Below are 20,728 nucleotides of genomic sequence, written 5' to 3'. Positions count from 1 at the left end.
TTGTGCAAACAAACAGATATTTTCTGGCAGGAATAGTCAATGTGACCTTTTCCTCTGGTTTAACCCCGCCCAATCAAGAAATTCTTCTCCCTTCAAAGCAAAAGTCTCTGAGCACCTGCAGAGCGCTCTTCCAACCCCATTTCAGGATCAGTTCATGAAGTTGAGGATTGTGGTTTTCAGAACACATAAAGGCAGACTAAGCAGACGAAACAAAGGGTCACTTTAAATAGAGCAATTTAGCCAGAACTCCTTTCTGAGGAGGAGAAAATGTACAAAGACCCTCCTTGACAGACGCGGGATTCTCCTTTCCTGTACAAAGCTTCTTTAACTTGGCTTGATAAGAAAACGAGTTCGCTCAAACACAATCGCTGTACTCTAACGGCAAGAGGACGTCAAAGGATGATGTAAAAGCTGTGCTCTGATTCACGCAATCAGCGAGCGATTCGGCTTAACCCCAGGCAAGAAGGCCGACAGAACCCTAAGAAAAGCTTTCCGGTCAGCCTTAGGGTTTTATTTCTTATATCGCTGGAAACGTTTAATCGGACCAGTTCGGAGCTTCTTACTGTCTGGAAGAGCCATTCCCAAGTTGCTGCCCCTCAGTATAAAAAGGGAAGGTTTCTTTTTCAAATTCCTTCTTTTACAGTTCTGGAATTTTCTGTGGTGATGAAAGCATCTAAGCAGAAGCAGGTTGGTAATATAATCTTCAGGCAACTGATGTTCGTTTAATTAAATAAAGTTGACTAACCTAGCCTGTTTAGGACTCTTGACTAATCTAATGTGATGGGTGGACCTAATTATCGTTTACCGTAACTATAAGCTTCTCTAACCTTTGTTTCCTTAGTTCGTTTGACGAAAGGAGTGTCCGAGTCTCCAACCGAAGCAAGTCATTCAAGCTCCACTGTTCCCTTTCCTACTTCCTACTAGGATGTTCGAAGGATGGCCGGCTGTGAACACAGCCGGCGCGGGACAAGCTGGGACTCCTTCCCAGAAAGAGGTTCCGACGGTGGCAGTGGAAGGACTGCCATGCTGCCAAGTCACTGCATGGCCTCTTTTTCTTTTGGCTCCAGTGGTTTTTTTTTGTTTTTGTTTTTTTTACAGCTCACAAGGATTTCGGGGCACTTGTCGCTTTCTCTGCCTCCACTTTACTTCTGCCCCATCCTGGCACTGTGCAGGCCAATTAAATTAAATTATTAAATTAAATTAATTAAATTAATTGCAACTCCATTGGAGTGCAGGCTCACAAGGATTTTGGGGCACTTGTCGCTTTCTCTGCCTCCGCTTTACTTCTGCCCCATCCTGGGCACTGTGCAAGCCAATTAAATTAAATTAATTATTAAATTAAATTAAATTAATTATTAAATTAAATTAATTATTAAATTAAATTAATTATTAAATTAAATTAAATTAATTATTAAATTAAATTAATTATTAAATTAAATTAATTATTAAATTAAATTAAATTAATTAAATTAATTGCAACTCCATTGGAGTGCAGGCTCACAAGGATTTCAGGGCAGGGGTTTTGCCCCACTTGCCACTTTCTCTACCTCTGCTTTGCTTCTGCCCCATCCTGGGCACTGTGCAAGCCAAACAATTCCATTCGACATTTTCCTGGAGACTTCTGAGCAGCAAGCGAAGGTCCAAGCAGCAGCGGAGCTCGCTCAGCCGCTGCGCTTGGCTACTGCAAAGTTAGGGTTAGGGTCACTGTGTGGTGCCGGCGCAAAAAAATGAATTCTGAAAACGTCCCACTAATTCCGGGGAGTTACTGGAACTGTTAAACTGACTTCTCCGCAGGCATGCCCAGGGTGCTGGGAAAGGCTTTCCACAACCACTTCACCACACCTTTGGGATAAGAAGGCCCGAAGGTGCCCTGAGACTCTTTTCCAGAGCTTCAGGATGGCCGTTTATTCTGGCCTCCCTTCAACTCTACAGAAGTCCGGCCAACACAAGAGAGATTTCCAGTATCTGTCCCAAAGCTCTCGGTGCCTTAATTCCCGAGCCTGGTTGCATCAGGCCAAAAAGAAATTGTTCCCCACTTGTGACCTTCAGGAACTGCTCTCGAAATGGGAGCACTGATTTCACCGCTAAACATTTGATCCAGCAGAAATGGATTTTATTTTGATGCGCGGTTGCAGAGGATGCGGAGAACTGGAGCCGAAGGCTTGAGCCTAAGGCAGGAGGGAGATTTCAAGCGCCTGGAAAAGCCAAAAATACCACTTCCTAACCTCGGCCTCTTCTTTGTAGTTTTTAAGGGCTGAGCCTTGGATACTTTGATATCTGCCAGGACAGAACCCCTGCCCTGCCCTAGGCTCTCCTGGTGGGTGTGGGGAATCCGGCGCCTTTGCTACTCAGCTTCAAAGGAAGTCCCCACGGACGGTGTCTTGCTGAAGGAAGAGCTTGGTTAGCCTGCAATTAGTAACCAGAACAGCTTTGGGACAAACCAAGTAGATCTGCTCCTACGCAAGCCCTCTGGGTGAGGGTACTAGGCAGCTGCTAGTTAAGATCCCCTTGTCTTGTTAGGAAACAGGCACTTGGCCAGAATCATTCAGTTTCCAAGATGGCCCTTTCCTTGTCAGCATCGTGGATCCAAAACCCCTCCAAATATTAGGGCAGAGGAAAGGCGCCTTTCAAGAAGTGAACTTAACCGAGTTTTGTACATTTTCCCTAGGCCCTCCATTGCCTCAAGATGCTCGGTCTCCTCCTTGTCCCATCTCGACATCTGACAGCCCAATTTGGTTCCTTTTTCGGCCAGATCTATGGCCTGACTGGCCAGACAGGGGGTCATTTGTTTTCCCAGAGTCCTAGGATGATAATCCTCCTGATGTTCCTGGAGCTGCCTTGTCAGGACTGTCTGTTGCCAGGTGGTGCTTCCAAGGCTGGCATCAAAGCAGTAGGTAGGAAGAAGCCTTTCTGAAGGGCGACTTGAACTATGGCATGGCGACTAGGAAACTCAATTGCGCTTGTCATCTTCCTTTTTTTGGGCCGCTGGATTTGCCCCAGCAGCCCCCCCCCAAATAATCGGGGAATAATCCAAGCTTTCTACTCTGCAGCACTGAAGGGGGATGACTTTTTCACAGCATCTGCCATGAAAGAAACAATTTTATTAGGCCAATAGTCAATGCTATGGCTACCCAGCTCTTGAGATATGTGGTGTTCATAGCATTTTTTCCCCCTTACCAGGGAAGAAGCCTCTGAGAACTTCAGTTGCATTTCTTTTTGAATAAACTGGCTCAGGCCCCTTCTTTGGATCCGAAGATCAAGGCCGAGTAAGATTCTCGCTTCTAAACTCACTTGTCAGGTTTTCATAGAGGATGGAACGTTTAGGCAGAAACTTCTTGGGGTTCACAACAGCCCCGTTCAAAAAATGGTTATACTAGCCTGGCATGCACCTCCAGTCCCCAGCTTGGAGACCAAAAGAATCTTCAGCTGCCTCCACTAAAAGGCAGAAGAAACATAATAGGGGGGCGTTAATATTTATATATTTGTTTGTTTGTTTGTGTTTTATTAGATTTCTATCCCATCTTTGTTACTTTATAAGTAACTCAAGGCCTCCTCCTATTTTCCCCACAACAATAACCCTGTGAGGTGGGTTGGACTGAGAGAGAGTGACTGGCCCAAAGTCACCTAGCTGGCTTGCATGCCTAAGCCAGGACTAGAATTCACTCTCCTCGTTTCTAGGTCAGCACCTTAACCACTACACCAAAGTGGCTGACAATACAGTATTCTGGTTTTGGAGCAGTACTAGGCGGCCTTTCGAGGCTCTCTGCCGTTTCAGGCCGATAGAAGTCACTACTTTGCACAATGTAATGTTATGTGCCTTTGCTCAGAAGTTACGTCTCCACTGATTGGTGGGGAGGGTGATTAATTACAGGAAGGAACAGCCGCTGATTTCAGTCCTGATCAATGGGGCTGAAAGACCTCAATGGAAACTGACTTAAAAATCTTAACTGAATTTTCAAAGACAGGGTAAAATAGATATGTGAATCCAAGCCAAGCCTCTCCAATTGGGCTTGTTCTGCCCCAGTAGTCAGAGTAGTCATTCACTCTTGCCACAGAATTATGCCCACGGTGGGGTCCACTAAAGCAAGTGGAAAAGGAGGCACAGCGGCGACTAATAAAGAGGGCAAGGACTGAGATTCAAATCCTCATCCTTTGTAGTCTCTCATAAGGTTGTTGTAGAGAGATCCTGAAGACAGGCTGGACTAAAGTAAATCAGGGAATGCAAAGCCCTTCGCTGCTCCCCTTGCGGAACCTCCAGCAATTATTGTATTCTTGCCAGTGGCGGCGCCTCCTTTCCCTGCAGGAAAGCAGCTCACTGGACGAAGGGGACCTCCCTGCGCATGGCGGGGCGTGGTTTCGAAGTTAGGATGGTGCTAGAAACGCCGTCCTCGCTCCTCGCCTCTCTCGGCCGTCAATGCCGAGGTGTCTGTCCCGCGCGCGGCCCTTTCCTGGTATTCGATTTCACCCGTCAAGGCCAATTTGCACCTCCGGCTTCTCCGACGCGCTTTGACATCCACAATGAGGCCAATCATTACTGTTATTTTCGCGGCCGCCCAGACGTGGTCCAGTTGTTGTGACAGCTCGCGTTTCAGGCCCGCTAATGATGGACAATTACAGGCTCTAATTCGACACCGCCGCCGCCGCAGCCGCTGAACGCCTAAAGCGGGGCACCGTGCGCGCCCGCTTAGAGAGAAGGCGCCGATTCGGGGTGCATTTGGCTCCCAAATTGAGTCCTCTCCGTGTGAGGCCCCTCTTCCCCCAGGAAGACCTCCTGAAAAGTGGGTTCTTTTCCCAGGGGATAGCCGCGTTCACATAACCGGCTTAGGCGGGTGACAAAAGTTTCCCGCCAAGACTCCGCCCGCAGCATCGTCCGTTGACCTGGCTCAGTCGGACTTCTTAGGTGTTCGTGAATGCCCAGCCGCGGAGACCTGGAGCAGTTCTGTCAGCCGTCGGGATGCCGCGAGGAAGAGTTGGAGCCCCCCTCTCCTTCCCTCCTTTGTCTTTTCTATCCGGGGAGGAAAGCCAGGGAACCCCCCTGAGCCAAGCCGATACCTGAAAAGCGAAAAGGGCAGCGGCTTTTGCCAAGCTGGCGTGAAGCAGCAGGAGAGACTGCCGCACAGTCCTGAAGGCCGGACTAGGTCAGGCTCCAGCAAGTCCCGCCGGGGTCGGAAAGTGGCTTCGGTTACCACTGGGTGACCAGGCCACCTCGGCATGTTCTCCGCGGCTTTGGACAAGTGCGAGGTTTCTCCTCGCCAAACTAGAGAAGAAGTTGCGGAGGGGAAGGCTGGACGGTCGGAGCGCCGGCTTGTCCCATGAACAACCTGTCCTGCCCTGCTCCTGGGAGCCCTTCGCCCCCCTAGCCCCGGACTTCTGGGCCGAAGTCTCCCCAAGAAAAATCGTCTCAGTCGGGGAAGCCAATGGTTGAGGGGTCTCCTAGGATCCTTGACAGAAGGCAAGCGAGCAGAGGGAGGCAGCGTGTCTGTCGGTCTCTGCGAGATGGAACTCGGTATGAAAGATTGGGGAGGGAACGGTCCTTGAAGCCTCTCCAAGAGTGCTGTCCTCCGCTAGGTCGTGGGCCATTCCTTCCCTCCCCTTCTCAGAGCTAGGTCCGGACAGGAGGAGAGTTCTAGTGCCCTTTGCGCGCTGCTGGTATGAAGAGGAGATCGCAGGGCTCATGTCTGAGGCTAGCGGGACACTGAACTTTTTGGGTCATAAACTAACAAAATGCCCAACCGGGGCAGAGGCCGGACAAGCTCTCGTTGTGCGGATGCCAATGCTACCAGTTGATTGTCTCAAAGGTGCTTTTTTAACTGTGGTTTGTTTTTCCTTGAAGAGGTTTCGCTTTTCATCCAAGAAGCTTCCCCCAGAACTGAAGAAGATTCTTGGATGAGAAGCCAAACGTCTTCAAGAAAAAATAAATTACAAATGTCTTTTGAAAAAAGCACTTTTGGGACAATCATGACGTGGATGACCGAGAATCAACTACCAGTTGATTGAAGCTGCTGCAGGAACGCAGCCCACCGATCTCCGTACCCTCCACCATCAGACCTCTCTGGGATGCCTGTGGACTGGTCGAGCTCCCTTCCCCCTCTTCAGAACGGAGCCCACCTAACCGAATAGTCCTCTATGCAGAAAAGAGTCCACTAAGCGCAATGGGTCCGACTCCCAAATCATTGAGGTCACATCAGAGTAGCATTTGCGTCCGGACTCTCACGGACGCACAAAAGAAGAAACAGGACGGAGAAGCATAAAGCACCTCGCTCGGCCTTCTTACCCTTGGTTGGTTTGTTCCCCGCAAACGCGGCCGGGATGGTTTTGATCAGCCTAAATCTGATTTTAAAAGGGAAAGAAGGAAGAAATAACTGTGCAAAGAAATCAAGAAAGCCTCTATCTCACTACAGCTGGATCTTTTTTGCTCGATCATCCCTGGAGGAAACGAGCCTGTGCGGAGGGGGTGGGAGAGAAGGCTGATCTTAATAGCGTAGATGACACTATTTTGCCATCTGGGTCCTGGCGGAGGTAAGGAAGAGAGCTTGACATTTTTCCTTGTCTTGAGCGCTACTTTTGAGCCCCTTCCCAAAAACGCAGCTCCTCTTCTGGGTCCAAAGGCAAAAGAGCTTGAAAAGCGTCGAGTAAAAGGCACACTGTCTGACAGTTCCCCAGGCTCAGTTCCCGTGTACTTTGCAGTGACATACTCACCCCACTTGCTGAAAGCGTTCATTTTCTGGGTGAGCACATTGCACCTATTAGAGGAGGTGAATTCACACGATACATTAACTACCTCAAGACCTGACCCAGAAAATGAACTCTTTCATTAAGCGGGCTTTCCCAAGTCCGCGGAAAAGTTGCAGCGAGACCGGAGGCAGCCAGCGCTGCCGACAGAGTTCAAGCACCTGCTGCACCTTGGTCTGGCCTTCTTTTTGCCGTTGCCGGCTCAGCCTCGCCTCGCCAAGTACCTGCAAGCCGCCTCCACCACCGCCGCCGCGTCCCTCCCAGGGAAACGCCGAGGGCTGGAGCTGCGCGAGAGCGACCGGGGAGCAGCGCCTCCCTTCGCCGGGCAGTGAGAAAGGCTCTTGCTGGAAATACCGGCAGGAAGGAACCAAAACTCCTGCCCCCAATTGCCAAACCTAGTCGCCTTCTGCGCGACGCCGGCAGGACCACGCACGCCCAGGCAGCCTCGCTCTTCCTCGGGCATCAGCTCTGCTCGGGCCGGGAGGCCTGACGGACCCCACGGAGCGTCTTTCGGAGAGCGCTTGGCAAAGAGAGGATTAGGCGACCCGGAACGTTTCTAATTGTCCTAAATGAAGCACAAGCTCAAGGCAGTGAGCTTGCAGATAACTCTGATGGGAATGGAGATGGAGAATATCTCTACTACAGAAAGGCAGGTGCTAATTGCAAAAGAGGTGAGAGGGTGAAATGATAAGTAGTTTAGCAGAACAGACAGATCCCACCTTAATAACGTAGGATGTTCAGAAATCTGATACCAAAGGAATATTCTGAGATCTCTTTTTCTAGCTTTGGGCACTAGAAAAATAGAACACCTTACCATTATGTTAACTAGTAGCAGTAATATTTTTGTCTCTTGAATACTGCAAGTAGTTATGGAAAGAGGGCTGAGGATTTTCTGCAAGGTTTCTGAGACTGATCTGGAGATGCCTCTGCAAGTTCCTGTTCCTTAGGTGGACTCTTTTCTGGGATGGTGGTTCCTACTGCCTTGAAAGGCCATAAACAAAAATAGTCTTGAGAGGGGGGGAAGCGAGTGGAGAGGACATTGGTTTGTTTTTCAATTGAACCGTACAGCTTATATCTTACATTAAAGTTGGAAAGAATTCTGAAGTGAAGTACAGTAGTGTGCAAAAATGTTAGGCAATTGTGCAAAAATGCTGTAAATTAATAATGCTTTCGGAAATAACTGTGTTAACAGTTTATTTTTATCAATTAACAAAATGGAATAAATAAACAGAAGAGAAATCCAAATCAAATTAATATTTGCTGTGACCACCCTTTCAAAACAGCATCAATTCTTACACTTGCACACTTGCTTAAATCAGGGATTTTGTAGGATTAGAGTCAGATGTATGATTAACCATTATACCAGGGAAGTGCTAATGATCATCAATTTCATATGTAGGTTGAAACAGTTATTAACTGAAACAGAAACAGCTGTGCAGGAGGCTTAAACCTGAGTGAGGACCAGCCAAACTCTGGTCTAAAGTGAAGTTGTGGAAGACAATTTTGTGTTACAGGTCATACAGCATGGCCAAACAACACAGGAACAAGACATATTGCATCAGCAAGGTCTGTCCCGAGCAAGATTTCAAAGCAGATTTCAAAATGTGCTGTTCAAGCTCTTTTGAACAAGCACAAATGGGCAGTGTTGAAGAGTGTAGACATGGGTCAGCCAAGGAAACTTAATGCAGCAGATGAAGAGAGACATCATGCTTACTTCCCTTTGACATCAGAAGATGTCCACCAGTGCCATCAGCACAAAACTGATGGAAACCAGTGGAACCCAGGTATACCCATCTATTTCCAGAGAAGTCTAGCCAGAGGTGGTCTTCATGGAAGAATTGTGGCCAAAAATCCATACCTGTCAGAATCCAATTATATTTCATCTCTAGTTATCGACTATGGAAAACCCCATTTCTGCCCTCTCTGGATTCTGTCATACGATGAAGGGGAAGGGGGGGTGAACAAAGGGGTTTTATGGCCCTCATTTCCTTCAGTATAACTTCAAAAGGGACTGAATGTGGATACCACCAAAAGGACTACACATAACAATGGGGCCATCAGCTTTCATCTACTCCCCTCTGAAGTCTCCCTTCTGCCAGCAGTGAGGAAAAAGGGAGTGGAAATGTAACGCCTGGGATTGTCACTGGAAGGATGGTGGGGTGGGGTGGGGTTGCTGGGAACTCCTTAAAACCTTGAACCATAGGGCTTGGCCCCCAAGTCCTGTCTAGAACGCCTGCAATAATTTTCTCTTAATAAAGGATGCCTGTTGGAAGAAAGATTCCAAGATTTCTGTCTTCTTAAGATGCAGACAGGACCTGCAGAATTAGTCCACCTGGAAGAGAGAACCTTGCCGGGGGACTTTGCAAAAATTACCATGTCAGTCGATGGAGCAAGGAAGGGAAAAAACTCCCCTGAAAGGGAGCCACTGCCTCGATTGAAACCCTGCCAGATGTCGGGATCTGAGAGGTCAGATTTCTCAGGAGAAGAGGTGGTGGAGACACAGAACCACAAACCTCGGTGGTCAATGGGCGTTGGAAAGAAAGGTGAGTGGGAAAAGAAATCAAGAAAGGTGACCCTGAGATGTGGGGGCCAACCAACCAAAATGGAAGCAGGAGATGGAGAAATCCCTGCACGCAAGTGAAGAGGAAGGGAGCTGGGCACCGTACTCGGGCTGGATCCTGGAGAAAGCTGTTGACCTGATGAAGAGAACTCTCAGCTCCCTAGGAGAGGAGAATTCTGAGCCCTACGGCCACCCCAGCTTCTGGAGCTGCAAAGTGAGAGACATCGAGGGGGAGGTGGAACCTGCAGCCCCGGGGACATCTGCTGATCCAGTAGTCCCCACTCCCCGCTGACTCACAGATGGCAATCTGGATGGAAGACACTACCACCGACAACGAAGGCACCGGTCCATTCAAAGACTCCCGCCACTGGACGTGAAATTCAAGGGGGAGCCAACATGCTTGGGGTTTTTCCTAACCCAAGTCCTCAGCTACAGGGAGGAATATGGGAGGGACATCCCCAGCAACAAAGCCCGTATCCGGATCGTGCAATCTGCCCTGGATGGACCGGCCGCAGATTGGGTGGTGAACTTGGACAACTCCAATGCCCCAAAGCTCAACTACTTCAACCATTTCGTGTCCTCTCTGAGAAGGTGATTTGAGCACCCCCTGGCTGATCGCAAAGCCCACGAAAGGATAAAAACGATGAGGCAAGGCAAACACCCGGTAGCCGAATATATGCAAGAATTCTGGGCCATTGCCAGCAAACTGAACAGGCTGGAAGACATCCTCCTTAGCCATTTCAAAGACGGACTAAATTATGACCTATGTGACGCTCACCACCTGAGTTGACATGCGAACGAGTGAAACCATTGGCTACAGCCAAGAAGCAAATGGGGTGTTTCAAGTGAAGGAGAGAAGGGCATCGGGCTGTAGAATGCTGCTCAAAAGCCCCCCTAGCACAACCCAGACAGATCACCGGCGAACAAATCCGGAAAGTCTCCAGCTAAGCCAAAAGAACCTGCCATGAGAATGATGGAGGCTGTGGAATCCCCCACCTCTGCTTATCAGGGGGAAAGAACTCCAGCCTATACTGCAGGGCCAGTGGACGCCTCAGACAACAGCTCGGAGGGCGAACCCCCGGTAAGTGGACGCATCGCACCCATCCTCAAGACAATGACTATATTAATTCCCCCCATGCCCGAAGCCGTGAAGGTGAAAACATTAATAGACTCTGGCTGCACCCGCTGCTCATTAGCCCGATGCTAGTGGGGAATCTGGGCATTCCGTTGAGGAGACTGGAACAACCAATCTCTTTTGGCCAGTTAGATGGGTCCATAGCGGGGGGGGGGTGCCAGCTACCCTAGCCACTTTACCAATACACCTCTCCCTGGGCAAACATGAGGAAGACATAACGTTTGTGGTGACCCCAGGCATGGAATGCCCAATGATCCTAGGGATGGAATAGTTAAAAAAATGGAACCCCTGGGTGAATTGGAGGATGGCAGAAATCAAATTCCTGAAGGGGGACCCTATGGACTTAAAATCCCAAGGGGAGATACCAGAATCAAGGACAGAAAAAGCATCCATGGGAGAGGAAAAGGGACCACCAGAAATACCAGAGGAATACAGAGACTGTGCTGAAGTTTTCAGTGAGGAGAGGGCGGATGAGCTCCCCCCCCCACCGACCCACAGACTGTGCCATTGAATTCAAGCCTAGGGCAAAACTCCTGAAGCCCAGATTATACTCCATGAGCCCAAAGGAGAAGGAGGAAATGGAAAGATTCATAAAGAAAAACCTAGAAAGGGGGTTCATTGAGCCAGCCAAGCCTAAAGTAGCTGCCTATACCCTCTGACCCTCATGAAAGACATGTTGTCACACCTCTCAAAAGGGAAAGTTTTTTCTAAACTAGACCTAAGGGAAGCTTACTATCGCGTGAGAATTAAGGAAGGGGATGAATGGAAGACCGCATTTAACTGCCCCATGGGGTGCTACCAATTCAAAGTCTTGCCATTTGGATTACAAGGGGCCCCCACAGTATTTATGCAATTAATCAATGACATTCTAAGGGAGCACCTATTTAAGGAGGTCCTGGTTTACTTAGACGACATTCTTATCTTCACCGAATCAAAAGAGGAACATGTCCACCTAGTCAGAGTGGTTTTAAAGAAACTGTGAGCCGCCCACCTACATGCCAAACTCTCAAAATGCGAATTCCACCAGGGAAGGATAGACTACCTAGGTTATCGCATATCCCCACAGGGCATTGAAATGGACCCAGAGAAGATCAGAGCACCACCCCGCACAAGAAAGCAACTGCAAAGTTTCCTGGGCTTTGCAAACTTTTACTGCCAATTCATCCCCTCATTTGCCCAGATAGCTCTGCCCCTCACGAACTTACTAAACTTGAAGGGAGCATCTTCAGTAAAACCTAGCCAGCCACTAACATGGACAATGGAGTGCCAAGCAGCGTTTGAGAGATTAAAGCGACTTTTCTCTGCCGAACCAGTACTGAGGCACTCAGACATGGATAAGCCCTTAGTAATGCAGGCGGATGCAAGTGATGTGGCAGTGGGGGCTGTACTATTACAAGAAAATGATGAAGGGATATTGCAACGCTGTGCATATACATCCAAGAAACTCATGGAAACGGAACAGCGCTGGCCCATATGGGAGAAAGAGGCATCAGGATACGTTGGTCATTACTCACGTGGCGCCAGTTCCTTGAAGGCAACAAAATCCCCTTCCAGGTGTGGACTGACCACAAAAATTTGGAAGCCCTGAAAACACCCAGGAAGCTCAACCCCAAGCAAGCCCACTGGTCCCAGCATTTTCCCCAGTTCCAATTTATGCTCAAGCATTTGCCGGGGGGGAAGAACTTCCTGGCAGATGCAGTATCTCGCATGCCCCAATATAACAGCACGTGAGCCATCAACTCTACCGATGATGGTAGAATCATAACTGGCAGTGCCAGTAACCACCAGAGCCCAAGCTAAATTAAAACCACAGCTGGGCAGCCAAACCGGAATTGAATTCCGGAAAAGTTTGGAAACAGATGAATGGTTCCAGAAAAACAAAAATGTGTGCACAATGAGAGATGGGCTGCCTTGGGTGGGGGAAAAGTTAACTCAAAGAGTCACATTCATGCAGCTTTGCCACGACACAAGATCAGCAGGGCATTTTGGATTTGTAAAAATATTACACTTAATTAAATGGTAATTTTGGTGGCCATCCATAAAAAAGGACATAGAAAGTTACGTGGCCAGCTACCCAAAGTGTGCAACTACAAAGAGGTTGCAAGGGAAATTGCCTGGACTGTTACAAACAGTGGCTACTTCCTCAGTCCCCTGGAGGGAAATAGCCATGGATTTTATAGTGGAATTACCAGAAAGCAATGGGAATACTGTTGTCTGGACGGTCACGGACTTGTTTTCCAAACAGGTGCACTTTATCCCCTGCCAAAAGATTCCCACCACAAAAGCCTTAGCAAAACATTTTGTCCAGCACATTTACAGATTGCATGGGGCAACCCAACACATCATTTCTGATAGGGGAGTGCAATTTATGTCTGCATTTTGGAAGGAATTTTTATCCCTCTTAGGGACCACTCAGGGACTGACATCTAGCCATCACCCTCAGTCAGACGGATAAACAGAATGCTGTCACTCAGTACTTGAGCAATATTTAAGATGTTTTATTAATTTTCAGCAAACAAATTGGATGGACCTACTCCCTTTCGCAGAAGTTGCCTACCATAATGCAGTCCACTCCAGCACAGGTTACACTCCTTTTCAAATAGCCACCGGTCAAAGTTTCATCCCCATGCCAGAATTAACCCCAAACGAATTGGTGATCCCATCATTGAAAGAATGGATGGAACAATTACAAAACACCTGGCCAATAGTTAGAAAAGCACTAGATGAAGCTAGGCAGGCGTACAAAGCACAAGCTGATAAAAAAAGGGTTGAGCCTACACCATTCATTATAGGAGAAATGGTGTACTTATCTACAAAATAGCTAAAGTCCCTACAACACTGTAAAAAACTTGGACCAAAATATATAGGGCCTTTTCCAATTAAAAGAATCATAAACCCAGTAACGATAGAATTAGAATTACCCCAAAATCTCAGGCAAATACACCCAATTTTTCATTGCAGCTTGCTGAAAAGAAAGCATCAGTCATCGTTATGGCCAAAAATCCCCCACCACCAACTCCAATCATGGTGGAGGGCGAACAACACTTTGAAATAAAGGAAATCCTAGACTCTAGGACAGGGGTAGGCAACCTCGGCTCAATTATGACTCATGGACTTCAACTCCCAGAATTCCTGAGTCAACATAGCTGACTCAGGAATTCTGGGAGTTGAAGTCCATGTGTCATAAAAGAGCCGAGGTTGCCTACTCCTGCTCTAGGAGATATCATGGAGCGACTCAGTACCTAATTGCATGGAAACACCTCCCTGCCTCACAAAATGAGTGGATCCATAAATGTCATGTCAGAGCCCCGAAGCTATTAAAGAGGTTTCACACAGAGTATCCTAACAAGCCTGACTAACTTTTATACCTGTTTTGTTTTCTTTCAGGTGGATCTATCTTATTTTTAAGGGGGCAGGATGTCAGAATCCAATTATATTTCATCTCTAGTTATCGACTATGGAAAACCCCATTTCTGCCCTCTCTGGATTCTGTCATATGATGAAGGGGAAGGGGGGGGGTGAACAAAGGGGTTTTATGGCCCTCACTTCCTTCAGTACAACTTCAAAGGGATTGAATGTGGATATCACCAAAAGGACTAAATCATAACAGTGGGGCCATCAGCTTTCATCTACTCCTCTCTGAAGTCTCCCTTCCACCGGCAGTGAGGAAAAAGGGAGTGGAAATGTAACGCCTGGGATTGTCGCTGGAAGGATGGTGGGGTGGGGCTGTTGGGAACCCCTTAAAACCTTGAACCGTAGGGCTTCACCCCAAGTCCTGTCTAGAATGCCTGAAACCATTTTCTCTTAATAAAGGATGCCTGTTGGAAGAAATATTCCAAGAGTTCTGTCTTCTTAAGATGCAATGTGGGGTGGGTCCTTACAATACCTCTGATGTGGAAACAAGGGTAAGTGACTCAACTAGGCACAAAAACATAGGAACTAGGATGCAGAAAAATGGCAGCAGGTACTCTGGACTGATGAGTCAAAATTTGAAATATCTGGTTGTATCAGGAGGCAGTTTGTTTGCTGAAGTGCTAGAGAGTGATACAATAATGAGTGTTCTACTGTGAAGGATTCCTTGCAAGTTTGGGGCTGAATTTCTGCAAATGGAGTTGGAGATTTGGTCAGGATCAATGGTGTCCTCAATGCTGAGGAATACAGGCAAATATCTATCATGCCATTCCTTCAGAGTTGTTTGAGAACTGTGGAACTGGTATCTAGCTCAGCTATCTGGCAATGTTTTTAGGTGCCTGGCGATGTGCCTTTCAGCAGCAACACTTCAGGGCCATCTCTGACTTGTAGGCATCCCATTGGTAGATCAAGCAAGCAGCAGTAGTTTGAAACTCAGCTGTTCCAGTATGATGGAGATCAGCTGGAAGTGGCTTGCCCCACAGACAGGAAGAATCTACAGTGAAGTTCAAAGAAGTCATGTTAATTGCCCATGGGGATTTGGAAAAGAAGAAAGACTTGGGGAGAATTGTGGCCATTCAAGAGACAGTGGGCATTAGAGTCAGGGCTGCTTAAGAGGAGAGTTAGGGGCAGGGATTGTATAATGTCTGCTCCTAGGGTGAGAGCCTTGGTAGGCAACTACTATATGGGTAGTTGTTTGTATACCCTCAGCTTGAGTTGGAGCTGGGTGGTTTTGGTTGAGTGATCCTCCTCTGAGTGGTCAGTAAGAGGGACCAGTTGGGACAGAGGAGAGTGTGTTTATTGGGGGGATTGGAGAGGGGGGAATTCTTAGTGCTGAGAGCTTGTGCTATAGTGCCATGGGGAGTCCCTCATTGAACCTCCCCCCCAGGATGTCTGGGAGTATGAATGTGAATGATTAGAAGAGGATGGCAGAGCCCCTTAGCTCTTCAAGGAAGGGAGTTGGGGGGAACATGGCACATAACAGTGTCCTTACCAGTCCCTGATAAGCAAAGTCAGTGACTCCCAGCACTTTACATACATTCCCCTTCCGCAGCTCCACCCCCCCCCCAGTCAGCAGGCCAGCATCCGGTGTCTGTTCCTAAAGGCAGCACCACATGGCCCTATCTCCCCCCTTGGCTGCCGTCCAGCCCCTGCCAGTTGGCACCGGCTTCCGTGTCACTCAGTGAGTCGTCGGAGCCTCTCCACAGCAGAGGTAGGATCCCCATCCCCCTCCTGAGCACTGCAACAGTCAGTCCAGGCTTAGCAATGTCTAACCGGCACCACAAGGCCGCTCAGCTGATCGGCATCACTGGTTCTGAGCCACGAGGCCACTCAGCTGTTTGGCGGTGTTTCTTGTCGGCGTCGCCGGGCCTGAACCACAGGTTGCCCAGCTGTCTGGAAGTGGTCCTTGCTGGCATTCCTAGGGCCAAGCTGTGCGGCAGCCCAGCAGTTCGGTGGTGCCAGTCCTGGGTGCCGGTCCTGGGCACTGGTCCTGGGCTGTGAGGCCTCCCTGTCTGGTGGCATCACTGGGGTTGAGCTATGCAGTGCGCTGCGAATGGCATTGGTGCCTTCTCCCTCCCCCCTCCTGTGAATGTTGAGCCCATGGGACTTGACAGGTGGCTCCCTCTACCAGGGCTGCACCTGAAAGGCAAGGAGAAACATGTAAGCATTCACCCACTCTGGCAGATAGTTCAGCCAACCCCCCTCCCAGCTTACTGGGATACTGTCAATGGAACCTCCGCAACAATCGAGGGGCATGGACATCCGCTTCCCCCACCCAGGATGCCTCTGTAATAGGGTATTCCGTCCACTGCGCCAGATACTGTAGCCGTCCCCGTCAGATCTGGGAGTCCAGGACCTCCTGTATTTTGTATTGGTCCCCGGTAACAGGCCTGGTACCCCTTTCACGGGCCTGCAGGAGGAACCCTCTACCGGCTTCAGTAGGCTACAGTGGAAGACTGGATGTATCTTCTCCAGGAACCAGGGTAGCTGTAGCCGTACGGCTACTGGATTGATAAACTGCGTGACCCGGAATGGCCCTAGGTATTTTGGACCTAACTTCTTACAGGGCACCCTCAGGCATAGGTACTTCGTTGAGAGGTACATCAGGTTGCCCACCCAAAAAGGCTTTTGGGGCCTTCTTTTCTTATCCACCTGTGCTTTTGCGGCCTCCTCGGTCTTACTAATGCCTTCTTTATGTTTCCCCATGGCCCTCCAACACCCTTCGTCTCATTGCCTGTGGGACATATAGTTTGCTACCTTTCCACGCCAGCCCATCCCTTCTTTGTCAATAGGGCCCGATGCTCCAGTAATGAGGGGTCGTCCTGGACTGCCTTGTGCAGCTCCTGGACCAGGTCAATTGCCAGTTTGCATGTCACCGCTTGCATTGCTGCCTTCTGGAAGGGGGGCATAATGGCCTGTACCACCTCCTCCCACTTGCAGTTGTATTGGGGCATTTTCGACAATGCATCAGCTAGAAAGTTTTTCCCCCCTGGTACATATGTCAAATGGAAGCAGAAGCGTTGGAAATATTGTGCCCACTGTACGTGTTTAGGGGACAGGCACCGCGGTGTCTGCAATGTCTCGAAGTTTTTATGGTTTGTCCAGACCTAGAATGGCTCCTTTGCCCCCTCTAACAGGTGTCGCCATGTTGACAACGTTCACCGTACGGCAAACACTTCCTTCTCCCATATGGCCCATGCTCTCTTGGTGTCTGTCAACTTACAGGACGTGTATGCACATGGCTGTAACATCCCTTGCCCATTCCTCTGGAGCAAAACTGCACCCACTGCGACATCACTGGCATCGGCTTGCATGGCAAGGTCGGGTTAGGGTGGAGCAAAACTGGCTCCCTCACGAACAGGGCCTTTAGGTCCTCAAAGGCCTTCTGGCATGCCATGGTCCATGCCAGTAGTTGACCGGGACATGGCTTGGTTGTGGTCTGTCGTGTGCAGAGCAAGTCTGTTAGGGGTAGGGCCACTGCAGCAAATGAGGGGATGAGCTGCTGATAGAAATTGGTGAATCCCAGGAAACTCTGTAGCTGACAGTGGATCCGTGGCACCTGCCACTCCAGTACAGCCGTGACTTTATTAGGGTCCATCTCCACTTCTACCTCCAATATCCGGTATCCCAGATAGTCCAGCTGGGTTTGGTGGAAGTCGCACTTGGATAGCTTCACAAACAGGTGTGCCTTCAGCAGCTTATTTAACACCTGTCTCACTAGTCAGATGTGTTCCTCCATGTTGGAGGTATAGATTAATATGTCATCGAGATACACAAGCATCCCATGGTAAAGGTGTTCATTCAACACTTTGTTGATGAGCTGCATGAATACCATGGGGGGGGGATGCAAACCAAACGGCATCACCCGGAACTGGTAGCTACCCAGTGGGCAGTTGAACACCGTCTTCCACTCATCCCCTCGCTTGCTCTGGACCCTGTAGTACGCTTCCCAGAGGTCAAGTTTGATGAACACCCTACCCTTCACCAAATGGACCAACAGGTCCTTCATTAGTGGTAGGGGGTACATGTTTTCCATGCACACCCTGTTGATGCGGAAGTCGACATACAAGTGCAGGGAGCCATCTTTCTTTTTCTTAAACAATACTGGAGCTGCGATCTGTGATTAGACCGGCTGAATGAAGCCCCTTGCTAGGTTCTGGTCAATATATTGACATAGCTCCTCCATCTCCCTGGGCATCATTGCATACATCCAGGGTTTCGGCAGCTTGGCGCCCGGCACAATGTCGATCGCACAATTGGTTGGCCGGTGAAGAGGTAGGTCATCGCACCCATGCTCACTAAACACCTCAGCGAGGTTGGCATACACCGCTGGGAAGGGGATTTCCCCCCTTGTGCTCTCCTGACCTACCTTTGCCTCCGTTTCCTTCTCCACCCCTTTTTCCCAGTTACTGGTTTGGTGGCCAAGGCCCAACAACGAGCCGTATCTTTTGATACCCACCTTCCCACCAAATTGTGAGACCCCACTTGTCCAGCCATGCCAGTCCCAGGATAACGGCCTCAGTAATGGAAGGGACCAGGACAAAATGGAGGACCTCCCAATGGGCCCCTATCTTTAGCTTGTCTCTATTATGTGGGTAGCTGGAGCCCTCCCCCAGAAGGGATCCATCCACCTGCTCAAACTGGATCGATTTGGCCAGCTGCCTCACTCTAATGCCTGCTTCAGCCACCACAGCCTTACTGATTAGGCAACGGGTGCAGCTGGAATCTATCAGGGCCCTGTATTCCCCCCGATGGCCTGTCTGCGGACTTCACAATGGGGATGACATAGGGTTGTATTGGCTTACTCACCACTGGGTCCTCTGTTGACTCGTCTTGCTATCATAGGCCACCAGCTGATATCTGGTGGTTGCCATTGCCTCCTCCTCCATTGGAGCCACCCATTGAGGGATGGGCCCTTCTGTCTGCTGCCACTGTTAGCCTCTCCAGATCTTCTTGGGTGTGGGACCAGCTTTCCCAGGGGTTGCTAGGTGTTCTGTTCCAGCTTATTGCCATCCTTGTTAACTTCACAAGAACCAAACCCCTGCTGCTGCAATAGGCTGGAGACTTGCAAACAAAAACAAAAACTCCTTTTAATATTGTAGACAAACCTGTCAAATACAGCAAACTCAAGTCCATAAGAGCATGATGAAAAACAAACAAGAAATCACGAGAGAAGTCACAGATCAAGATTCCAAGACGCAGTTTTCAAACGGTTGCCTTCAGCAACCAGCACCACCTACACCTCCTCCCTTTAATTAGCAGTCTTAAGGCGGTGCCTCCCCTTGCCATTTCTTCTTACTTTGGAGGTGCCTCATTGACCTCTGTTGCCTTACTCTGGCTAATTGATGCCGTCTGCATGTGTCAAATAGCAAGTCCATCTGTTGTGATTCTTCCAAGTCTGATTCATGCTCCTCACCCAGCTGAGCTTCATCAGAAACACGACTGGAGGGCCCAGGCTCTGCATCCAACTGTGAGTCCTGTACTTCAGAGCCTCCCTCTGGCTCTGATGGTCCTTCAAATGCCTCCTCCACCTCCTCAGATTCCTCCGACTCAGCTGTTGGGAGCACAGGCTGGCACGGAATCACAACACTATCCCGCACCGCAGGGCCCTTCCCCCGGGTCTGCCGATCCGGATGCGGTCGAGATGGGAATTGTTCATGAAAGGCAGTCACCAAGGCAGGAGCATGAACGGTAGATGCATCCTCCCAGGTGAACTCCTCCAGTCCGTAGCCTTTCCATTCAATCAAGTACTGGAAGCGTCCTTTCACCCAACGGGAGTCCCGAATGCTGGAAACCTCATACTCGGGGGCACTGTCTCCGTCACGTTGTTTGGGTGGGGGCGGTTTGGCTCGGCGGAGTGGACACGCCGGTTGCTCAGGGACCAACAGAGAATGGTGAAAGACCGGATGTACCCGCATGGAACGTGGCAGAGTTAAGCGATAGGTGACCGGATTGATGACAGCCTCGATTGGGAACGGTCTGACATATCAGTGATCTAATTTCTTGGTTGGCCGGGTTGATGGTAGATTCCTGGTGGACAGCCATACCCGATCTCCCTCCGATAGTGGAGGTGTATCCCGCCTTGACCGATCAGCAAACCGTTTGTAGTCAGTCTTGGCCTTCTCCAACTGTCGCTGCACCAATCGATGGATTGCCTGTAACTCTGCCAGGTAGTCGTTCACTGGTGGTTCCAGTGCATCTAGTGGGGAAAGAGGGAAAAACCAAGGGTGATAGCCCACATTGGCTAAGAATGGTGTCATCTGCGTGGAAGTGTGCTGAGAGTTATTGAACGCAAACTCAGCCACTGCCAGATAATCCACCCAATTGTTCTGCTGCTGATTGACATAGCAGCGCAGATATTGCTCCAGGATTCCAATGACCTTCTCAGTCCCTCCGTCGGTTTGAGGATGATGTGCGGACGAGAGGCAGATATTGACATCCAATGCCTGCATCAATTCCTGCCAGAAACAGACTGTGAACTGGGCCCCTCTATCAGACACGATCTTATCAGGAAGACCCTGCAGACGGAACACTTGCTGGATGAACATGCGAGTGGTGGCGTGGGCAGACGGTAAGCCATGGCATGGAATGAAATGCGCCATCTTGGTCAACATGTCAACCACCACGAATACCATCATGAATCCAGAAGACGGGGGTAAATCTTTTGGGTGTCGGCAAGGGCTGCAGTAGTCCAGGTGGGGCCCCTGTCGCTGACTTGGCTTGCCTACAGGAAATACACGATGAGATGTAGGTCTGAACATCATGTCAGATTCGGGGCCACCAGAATGTATGGGATATCAAATTCAGGGTCTTGAACAGGCCAAAGTGCCCCGCTGCTGGATTATCGTGACACTGGCTGTGGATGAGTCCTCTGAGAGGCCCTCCAGGCA

This window comes from Crotalus tigris, unplaced genomic scaffold, assembly GCF_016545835.1.
Source record: "Crotalus tigris isolate CLP2741 ecotype Arizona unplaced genomic scaffold, ASM1654583v1 scf7180000020047.836343, whole genome shotgun sequence".
In the NCBI taxonomy this organism is placed as follows: domain Eukaryota; kingdom Metazoa; phylum Chordata; class Lepidosauria; order Squamata; family Viperidae; genus Crotalus; species Crotalus tigris.
The sequence above is the reverse complement of the archived record's forward strand: the minus strand, read 5'-3'. Positions refer to the sequence as shown.